Here is a 10,879-nt window from a genome sequence, read left to right on the forward strand (position 1 = left end):
TCAGTACTTTTTGGGCATGGTCCTGATGACACCTACCAATTTTTGTAACGATGCACCAAGTTGTTCATAAAATACAGAATTTAAGAGTAAATTCAAATTGACAGACTACCAAAATGGCTGACATATGAAATTCTAATATCAAACGACTTGTTATGCCCCACTGAATCTGTAGAGACCAGTTTTATGATTTTAAGACAAACCATTCATAAGTTATAAGCAAAAATGTGCTTTTTTATATCTTATGACTACTGTTCTGAAACCGTAAAGGTACCATCAAGTCATGATGGCTATGATATACACTAACTTTGGTATGAATACGCTTAAGCATTTCGGAGATATATTTCTATAACAGTAATGATGCAATATTATTATTCTGAACCTGAGAATAATTGTTAAAACGGATAATCAGTCCCTCCAGTATTTTGCAATCGCAGAAATGAACGCAAAATCAAGCAACTCTGCAATATTCGGAGGAGCTTGCGATTTTTTTAAATGACTGCAGATTTTCCACAGATTTGGGCCAAGACACGTCATGTGAAGTCATCACAAGGCGCATTCAGCCTCAGCCCCCTTCGACTCATGTGTGTCAAACATGAGTATAGTTACAAGGTCTCATTTACCAACAAACATCACAGTGAAAGACAGTCAATAATTTTGTGCAATTGCAATTCCACCAATTTGAGTAGTTTTCCACAAGAAAAGCACAAAAATACTCCGTAAGTTGCATCGCAAATTTTGAAAAAAGGCCGCAGACAATCCAGTACACTGCATTTAATTAGCTGTCTTTTTCTGAAGTGGAAAAATCTGAAGTTAAAACAAAGCATAATTCATTTAAATGAAAGCTCCACCTCTTATACACACTCCCAATTGTGCAGACAAACCACTAGGAGGAGTCAGAAGCATGGGAAGGAGCTGTTCAGCCTACTCTTAATGTAGATAAATAATACACAGAGCATTTTATAACAAATGTTACAATTATATTAAATATGCCAGAATATTGTTTGTACTGAACAATAGATGTTATAACCTGATCGTTTGCAACTGTTAAAAGATATCAATATAATTATATAATACTCATCCAAGAGATCCTAGAATTTAATATAATGCTTAATACGTATTAACCAGCTGGAGTTTTCTGTTCCATGCCCTCAAAAACCCGGACTAAGGCCTTGGATAACATCCCTTAGAAGGCAGCCCACGGGACTGAGGATCCCAGGAGGCAGGCTGAGATGTTTACTGAATTAATAGTTCCTCTCATATGGCTAATTAAGCTGTTCATGGAGTTCCAGCAAACAGAGTGCGAGGAATCAGGTGTCAGCCAATTGTACCAAGTGATGTTCCACTGAATGTCTTCACGTCTCATAATCATCATAAAGTTCATATCTCTGTCCAAGCTGGAAAAAAGTTATCATGTGCAGAGTGGAGTAGGGCAATAAACCCAATTAGACACTTCTGAAGTCATCACAATTAGTGTGAGTCTTAAATTAGTGTGTGTTTATTGTTGCTTCGAAAACATGGCATCTTTGTGAAATTTTATGAGCATATAGTTTGCTATTGAACATTTCTGATTGTTTCCTAGAAGTGCATTAATACGTTGAGGCACCTCTAAGATTAAGTTAAAACCTTAATCACCTTTAATCATTGACTTTACAGTGTATCATTGCTCCTTATACTGAGTAAGCAAGTTGAAATGACAACATGACATGACAACAGTTAAGGAATAAAATAGTATTTTAGTTATTAAGGAACCAAACATGCCTTTTATACATTTACTGTAGTTACAGTTAAAGTTGTAGAACATCTGCAAAACAAGTTAATTCCTATTATAACTTAGGCTATACCAGCTATAAACAGTCATTCCCTCACTTTCTCTTTAAATTATTAAAAAATGCAGCTTTTTTGGACAGCAGGAATAAACCGGAGAGACTGGAGGAAACCTGAAGTGAACCTGCACAGAAACTCCACTTCAAATTTACACACATAATATCTTTTTACTTTGTACTTATAAATGCAGACAAAAACGTATGTACTGACATGCTTAAAAAAAAAAAAAAAAAAAAAAAGATATGTTTAAAAAAAAAGTATTCAGATGGTACATATACTGTATATAGTATGCAAAGACCTGCTGTTACCATTGGTTGGGAATTTCATGCACCAAGTAGCAATCATGATGAAGGTGAAGGAGCTTCCTAAAGTTTTCAGGAACAGCATTATTAAAGAACACATGACTGGAAAAAGCTACAGATCCTTAGCAAAGGCCTTAAACATTCCTGATAGTACAATTGATTCGATAATATGCAGGTTGAAAGTTCATGGAAGCACAACTAATTGTCCCTGGACAGGTGAGCCACACAAGATTTCACAGCACGCTCTCAGACTAATGATAAGAAAGGTTAGAGAGAATCCAGCAGTCACTGGAAATGAGTTGCAGGACGACCTGAAAGCAGTTACACGGAGAACAATAAGCAATGACGTGCACCATAATCATGTCCATTTCTACACCCCAACTAAAAAGAAGCACAGCATTTGGACGAATCAGTCTCTTTTGGAACAATAAAAGAAACATAACTCTTTGGCAATAATTCAGCTTGTCATATTTGGACAAAGAAGGGTTCCATGTATAATCCCAGGAACAGCAGACCCACAGTGAAGCCTAGTGGTGGAAGCATCATGATATATGAGGCGGCTTCTCTGCAAACAGTACTGGGGTAATACACACCATCGAAAAACATGAATGGAGTGACACACCAGAGCATTTAATCTCATCTGCCAAGAAACTGAATCTGGAGGGAAGATGAATGTTTCGACAAGACGATGAACCCAAACAAACAACCAGAATAACTCAGGAAGGCCTTGCATGACCTAGCCAAACTCCTGACTTGAATATCATTAAAATGTATTAAGTAAACATTTTGAAATTGCAAGTCCATCAGAGGGATCCTCATAACCTTGTGGATTTGAAGACGATTCGCCAAGAGGAATGAAACACAATTCTACAGAAAGCTAGTTACTTCTTACCGTAGACGTCTTGAAGCTGTAATTGCCAACAATAGCTTTGCAACAAAGTACGAATGTTGGTATATTGTGGTGTCTGAATACTTTCCCCATATCAAATTATTTTTTTTAAAACATATCTTGTTTCTGATTATGAAGATATACTACTTTGCTCATCTTTATTAGACAAAAGGACATTATTTGTGCAAATTTGAAGTGGATACTGCACTTGTATGCACTTGATACTCCCTCACTGTATGTCTTGAATACAGTGTGAACTTGAGAACTATTATTCAGGACTGAGAATTGCAAGAAAGTGGCTGCATTCTGTTGGGGTTTTCAAGTGCCTAAGCACAATCTCAGGTGAGACACAAAAGTCTGGAGGGAAAATATGTTTAGTAGAGTTGTTCTGTTTCAGTTCTCTCACTATGTAAACACACCAAATTAATCCCAAGAAAGCCATCCATAACACACACAGGAGCAAAAACAGCAATAAACCAGACTGTAAACTTTATCAGCAACCTAAAGTTTAAACAGATTAATGATTCTCAGTTTTGAACCCTTTCCCTTAAGAGGGGGAATTATATTTCTGTGTCCCCCACTCCACCCTAATGTCCCTCACTCTATTCTATTGTGTCTCTAACCTACCCTACTATCCACCGTTTTATCCTACAATTTTCCGTTCAACCCTACTTTACCCCATTCTTCCTTACTGATTCCCTTCTTTACCCTACTGTCCCCTATTCTACTTTCCTGCCCCCTTTTTATCCTAGTTTACTACATTCTACACTAGTTTACTGCATACTACACTTCTGTGTCTCCACTTTAGCCTACTGTCCCCAATTTGCCCTACTATGTTCCCAATTTACCCTACTGTATCCCCATTCTACCTTACTGTTTTACCCTATTTTACGCTATTCCCACTGTATCCCCACCCTACTCTGTCACCCACTTGATCCTATTTTACCTCATTCTACCCTCATTCTTCCCATCTGTGTCCCCACCTTATCTTCCTGTCCCCCACTTTATCCTACTGTCCCACACTTTAACCTACCGCCCCCCCCACTTTACCCTACCGCCCCCCCCACTTTACCCTACTGTCCCACAATTTACCCTACTGCCCCCACTTTACCCTACTGTCCCCCACTTTACCCTACTGTCTCACACTTGACCCCACCATTCCCCACTTTACCCTACTGTTCCACAATTTACCCTACTGCCCCCCACTTTACCCTACGGTCTCACACTTTACCCCACCATTCCCCACTTTACCCTACTGTTCCACAATTTACCCTACTGCCCCCCACTTTACCCTACTGTCTCACACTTTACCCCACCATTCCCCATTTTACCCTACTGTCCCACACTTTACCAATTGTTCCACATTTCACCCTACTGCCCTCCACTTTATCACCCCCAATGTCTCCCACTACTGTCACCCAATCAAAGGTCCCCTTTTATATTCTAATGCCTCCAACAGCCCCACTATACCTTATTGTCTTATAATCCACCCTGTTGCCCAAGGGCGTTAGCTGGACTGTGAATCATCTGGAACTGAGCCCAGATTCTTCTCCATGCATTTTTTTTCCAGCTCAGCTAGTAGCCTAAGTTTTGTTTTATGGAAGCTGAGGTAACTTCGCTGTCAATGTATGACATGATCAGAGAAAGTTGGATTTATAATCTCTTTGTAGGACTACCAGACCGATAAAGGCTAAAACTTTTCTAACTAGGCTAGTTTGGTGTCTCTAGAGAAGGGGAGGCACAGCTAAGTTATCACTGTATGGGTTTAGCTGCTACAGTGCCATGCAGAGTACATTATCTTTCCTTATGCTATGCTCATATCATGTTCATGTAAACTGGAACTCATATAGAAATGTACACACCTTGTTTTCCTGCTCGGCATCAGAGGATGTTTCTGTTTCAGTTTCATTCTCTTTACTGGTTTAAACACACACACACACACACACACTGACACTGACAGTGTGAGAGCTGTCAGCCAATAAGACACGAGTGTATCCACATATTTTCCTGTAAACCCTGTCTGATTGGTCTCGCCTCCGTTCACTGAAGATGTAAAATTACAACACCGCCGTCTTCTTTTACTGACGTTTGGTTATGTAGTGACAAACCGCTCCAAGTGGAGAATTATTCGGGGCTAAAGAAAAAAATCTTCGGGGCAAAAGCCCCTAATGCCCAGGCCAGGTTACACCCCTGCTGTTGCCCTTCACTTTACCCCACTTCTCCTCACTTTACACTACTACCTTATCTTCTTCTGCACTTTATCAACTCTCCACTCAACCCTCTGTACATCTTACTGTTCTCTCTCTCTCTCTCTCTCTCTCTCTCTCTCTCTGTCTGCGGGTTGGTTTGTATTACCCCAGCTGCGGGATCACTTGCCTTGCTCTTGCTCGGTGGTGATTTTTGACTCGGTGATGATCTGTCCCTCTGTGTGGCCTGTGTGTGTGTTCAGGGCTCGGTACTGCTCCGTGTCCTCCTCCTCCTCCTTCTGCACAGCTGCCACTTTGCGCCGGGAGAGCGCCGAGGACACGGTACCCATGAAGAGGACGCAGAAATCCGCGCAGACACCGGCAACAACATGAGAAGAAAAAAAAAAAAAAAAAGGACGCGAGGGAAAAGCTGAGGAAAGCACTTGGGTATCCGTATTTTTTTTGTTGTTGTTGTTGGTGGTGGTGGTTTTTTTTTGTTTGTTTGTTTGTTTTTTACGGCTTAAAATGCAAAGTGTCAGTAATAAAGCGCTGCTCGCATCTGGCACAGAATAAAAACCTCCGCTGGAAGTCCGGGTGCGCTGGAGACCGAGTGTTATTAACGTTATTCACCACAGGGGGCGCTGTGTGACCTGTCTGCAGCTTCAGGGATTTCACCGTCAAATCATGTTTATCTTTCAATATTGTTTAAACTTTAAAGATAGAAACCCCTTCTAGTGTAAAAAAAAAAAAAAAAAAAAAGTCCAATGGATCCCTGTGTGAAATTCACATTTAATGTTGCACGTTTTTTTGTCATATTAATCGATGTCACATGTTAAACACGTAAAATGTAGGTGTAGGTTTTCTGGAAGGGTTTGCAGCAAAATTATTTTTGAATATAATCTAACTATTCAAATAATGAAATAATAAGTAGAGTAGACAAATAAGATCCACAATATTTATTTATTTATTTATGTTTTTGTTTGTTTGTTTATTTGTTGGAGAATGTTTTTTTCCTCAACTTTTTTTTTAGTTCTCCAACCATTATTCAAAGTAGATTCAAGCTAACATTAGCCTATTAAAATAGATTCAAGTTACAAAGCAGATTCAAGCTAACATTAGCCTTTTAAAGTAGATTCAAGCTACAAAGTAGATTCAAGCTAACATTAGCCTATTAAAGTAGATTCAAGCTACAAAGTAGATTCAAGCTAACATTAGCCTATTAAAGTAGATTCAAGCTACAAAGTAGATTCAAGCTAACATTAGCCTATTAATGTTGATTCAAGCTACAAAGTAGATTCAAGCTAACATTAGCACCACGTCGGTTGTGCCATCATCAGTGGATGTTTGTGGACGTCTGCTTCTCAGTTGGTTAAGTTGGTCTTTTTGAATTTGTTAATAAGTTCAGCAACAGTGTGGTGTGTGATGTGCTTGCTGTCAAAGTTCATCGCAAACTTTCGACAGCTTCCCGATCCTGAATGATTTCAATACATTCTTCTTTTGTCAAAGGCGTTCTTACAGACTATATATATAATGTGTGTGTGTGTGTGTGTGTGTGTGTGTGTGTGTTAATTTCTTAGTTACTGTATGTACACTCATCATCTAGCATTATCTAGAACAGAGGTTCTCAAACCTTTTGCAGTCACGGACCCTTTTCAGTAAAGAAATAAATCCACTGACCCCCTGATTTTATAGCTGATATACAGTAGTCTTAGGCACCCTTGTTTTTATACAGAGTTTGTCTTAGATGTTTGTTTAATATCTTCTACATGATTGTATTAGTTTGAAAATAGAGACATTTTTTATTTTATGAATGTTTTTACAAAAAAAGAATGATTTTACAGAGATCGTCAAATGAAATAAAACATAAAACAAAGACAACATGAGTAAACAGAAAATGCAGTTTTTCTTTTTTTATTTCTTTTATTGAAGCAAAAAAAAGTTTTCCAACACCTATCACCAATGTGAAGAACCATTTGCCCCCTTAAACTTAAAATCTCTTTGTGCCGCCTTTATCAGCAATAACTGCAATCAAACGCTTCTGATAACTGGAGATCAGTCTTTCACTTACTTCTAAGACCAGGATTTACTCCTATGCTTTGGCTCATTGTCTTGCTGCATAATCCAGTTGCACTTGAGTTTCAACTTACAGACCGACGACCGGACATTCTCCTTTAGGAATTTCAGGTAGAGACCAGAATTCATGTTTCCCTCAATTACTGCAAGTTGTCCAGACCCTGAAGCAGCAAAACATCCCCACACCATCACACTTCCACCACCATGCTTGACTGTAGGTATGAGGTTCTTTTTGTGGAATTCTGTGGTTTACGTGAGATGTAACGAGACTCCTGTCTTCCAAACAGTTCCACTTTCGACTCATCAATCCACAGAACATTCTCCCAAAAGGTTTAAGGATCATCAAGGTATTTTGGCAAAATTCAGACAAGCCTTAATGTTCTTCTAGGTCAGCAGTGGTTTTCACCTTGCCACCTTTTCATGGATGCCATTTTTGTCCAGTGTCTTTCTGATAGTGGAGTCATGAACAGTGACCTTTATTGATGCAAGTGAGGCCTGTAGTTCCTCTGATGTTGTCCTTGGCTCTTTTGTGACTTGCTGGATGAGTAGTTGCTGTGCTGTTGGAGGAATTTTGGAAGGCCAGCCACTTCTGGGAAGGGTCACTACTGTGTGAGTTTTTCCATTTGGAGATAATGGCTCTCATGAGTCCCAGAGCCTTTGAATTAGCTTTGTAACCCTTCCCAGACTGATGTATTTCAATCACCTTCTTCCTCATCATTTCTGGAATTTCTTTCAACTTTGGTATAGTGTGTTACTAAGACCAACTTCAGGCTGTTGTAAAAGTTCTATGTAAGTGTTGATTTGATTGAACAGGGTTTGCAGTAATCAGGCCTGGTTGCGCCTAGTCCAGCTGAACCCCATTATGAATGCAGTTTCATAGATTTGTAGATTTGGGGAATTAACAACCAAGGGGGCAAATACATTTTCACACAGGCCCAGTTGATATTGGATAACTTTTTTTATTTTCTTCAGTAAATAAGATTGTCATTTAAAAACTGTATTTTGTATTTACTCATGTTGCCTTTGTTTATCTTAGCTTTTATCTTTAGTTTTTTTTTTTGTCTTAGTTTTAATTTCTGAAACAATTTAGTAAGAGATATAAACAAAAATAGAAGAAATCAGGATGGGGCAAATACTTTTTTGCATGTACTGTATATCTGTGTGTGTGTGTGTGTGTGTGTGTGTGTGTGTGTGTGTGCATGTATGTGTGTGTAGTAGTAGTAGTAGTAATAGTATTATGTAGTTTTCAGACCCCTTTATTTGTTGCACACTTTGTTGTGTTGTGGATTTGATTTTGAATGGATATACTTGCCATTTTTACTCATCAATCTACACTTAATTGCCCATAATGTTAAAGTGAAAACAGATTTTCAAAAATATACAATCAAAAACTTAAATAGCTTATTCACAAAAGTATTCAGACCCTTTGCTGTGGGATAAGTAAAGCAAGATGCTGCTGGCTTTACTTATTCCTGAGATGTCTCTACAACTCAATTGGAGTCCACCTGTTGCAATTTGAATTGATTGGATATTGTTTGGAAAGACACACACCAGGGTTTATAAGGGCCCAGAGTTTACACTGCATTGTCAGGACAAATAAATATATGTATACACACATTTTCCCACTGGGATGAATAAAGTCTTATCTGGTAAAAATAATAATAATAATAATAAAATAATAATAATAATAATAATAATAATAATAATAATAATTAAATGTTCTACTGAAATAGCAAATTTCTTCAGTGATGTTGAACACTCAATGCTCAGTGTAACTGTTTAGCTACCATTCTAGCTAGTTAAGTTATGCTAGTGTTAATAGGAATTGAGCTATTTCAGTACAAATTAAAATCTTCTGCTTCATATTTTCCATTTTGACTCCACTTAAGGGCAACACATTTGCCTCACACCTCCAGGGTTGAGGGTTCGAATCCCAGCTCCAGCCTGTGTGTGCGGAATTTGTATGTTCTCCCTGTGGTTTGGGGGTTTCCTCTGGGTACTCTGGTTTCTTCCCCAGTCCAAAGACATGCGTTGTAGGCTCATTGGCATGTCCAAATTGTCTGTAGTGTGTCAATGTTTGTGTGATTGTGTCCTGCCATGGGTTGGCACCCCAGCCAGGGTGTCTCCAGGCTCCCCACAACCCTGTGTAGGATAAGCGGTACAGAAAATTGATGGATGGATGGACTCCACTTACCTCTACTCTATGTTTCTTCACTTCACTTCATGGATGTGAACGTGGTGACTGGGATCAGCTAAAAGTTGAGTTCAACTGTTTTGAAAGTGTCTACTTTTCACTGGGAATCCTGGATGCTTCATCTTTGGCCTAATTCACATAAAATCTGTATTTTTTAGATTTTTATTTAGAGTTCTTTGGGGGTTTTTTCTATCAAAACCATAATCCATAACTCACAGGGAAATAAATCTAGTTTATTGTGGTGTATATGATTCAAATACACAAAAGTCCTATTTAAATACTTTTGTCGGTTTCGTCATAGAAATTAATTGTATTTTTCTTTGATATCATATATCACTCCTTTAACATCATAGGCATGTGCTGATATTACATATCATTACATATCATAATCCATCGTCTGACTGATTATCAGCACATGTATTCATGAAGTAATTCACTTTTTCATGCTCACACCATGCTGTAGAATGAAATAATTCATTTCAAGTTTGATGCTGTTGCCTTGGCAACCGGCTGAGTTTGAAGCATTCAAACAAAACTCCAGCTGGTGTTTGTTAAAATCATAGCGAGCTGCCAGTCATTTCCCTTTTCTCACAAAAGTCTCCACATGCGGTTAGGAATAACATCAAGAGAATGAACAGTGCAACACATTTCAAGCATTATGTTCTGTTTGCTTATTTATTTATTTAGTAAATTTATTTATTGTTTATAGTAAATTGTTTATTTATTTATTTAGTAAAAGGAAATGTGGACTAACACTAAAAGAGAGATTTTTTTTTCCAACTTCAGCAAAAGGAAGCCAAGCACATAATAAACCTGAAAATATGTTTTTTATAGTATAGACATGATGCTCAGGTCATTTTGACTTTCAGAGTAATGAGAAGAAATGCTATAAATGTATTATGTCTCTAAAAAATAAAAGAGAGTTTAATTCAAACATGAAAAATACATTTGTGGCTCCACTGCTATAAATATTGTAATAAAGGTAAGATTAATATAAGATAAAAGCTGTGATTGCTATAAAACGTGCTTGGATATAAATCATAATATTGATAACAGAACAGAAAAGGAGATGTGGTCTTACACACACCCAGTACACAAAGCAACAATACAGTTTCAAACAATAATAATAATAATATAAATAAATAAATAAATAAATAAATATTTACAAATTATTCCCAAACTGTCACGATCTCGCCGGCAGATGGCGCTGTGGCAACAACGTGCACGAGCAGTTTCAGAGCGCGCACGTGCTTGAAGTGCGCATGGACACTAAAACTGTGTCAAGTGTTGCCAGCTGTCGGCAATTAAGAGAATGCTGACTGGTTATTTAAACCCATCGTGTTGCTGCGCATGTCGCACGGCATTAAAGTAAAGCAGAGAAAGGACTAATGGAGAATGGACGAACAGCGAA

Source organism: Ictalurus furcatus, chromosome 6 (genome assembly GCF_023375685.1).
Source record: "Ictalurus furcatus strain D&B chromosome 6, Billie_1.0, whole genome shotgun sequence".
NCBI classification, from domain to species: Eukaryota; Metazoa; Chordata; class Actinopteri; order Siluriformes; family Ictaluridae; genus Ictalurus; species Ictalurus furcatus.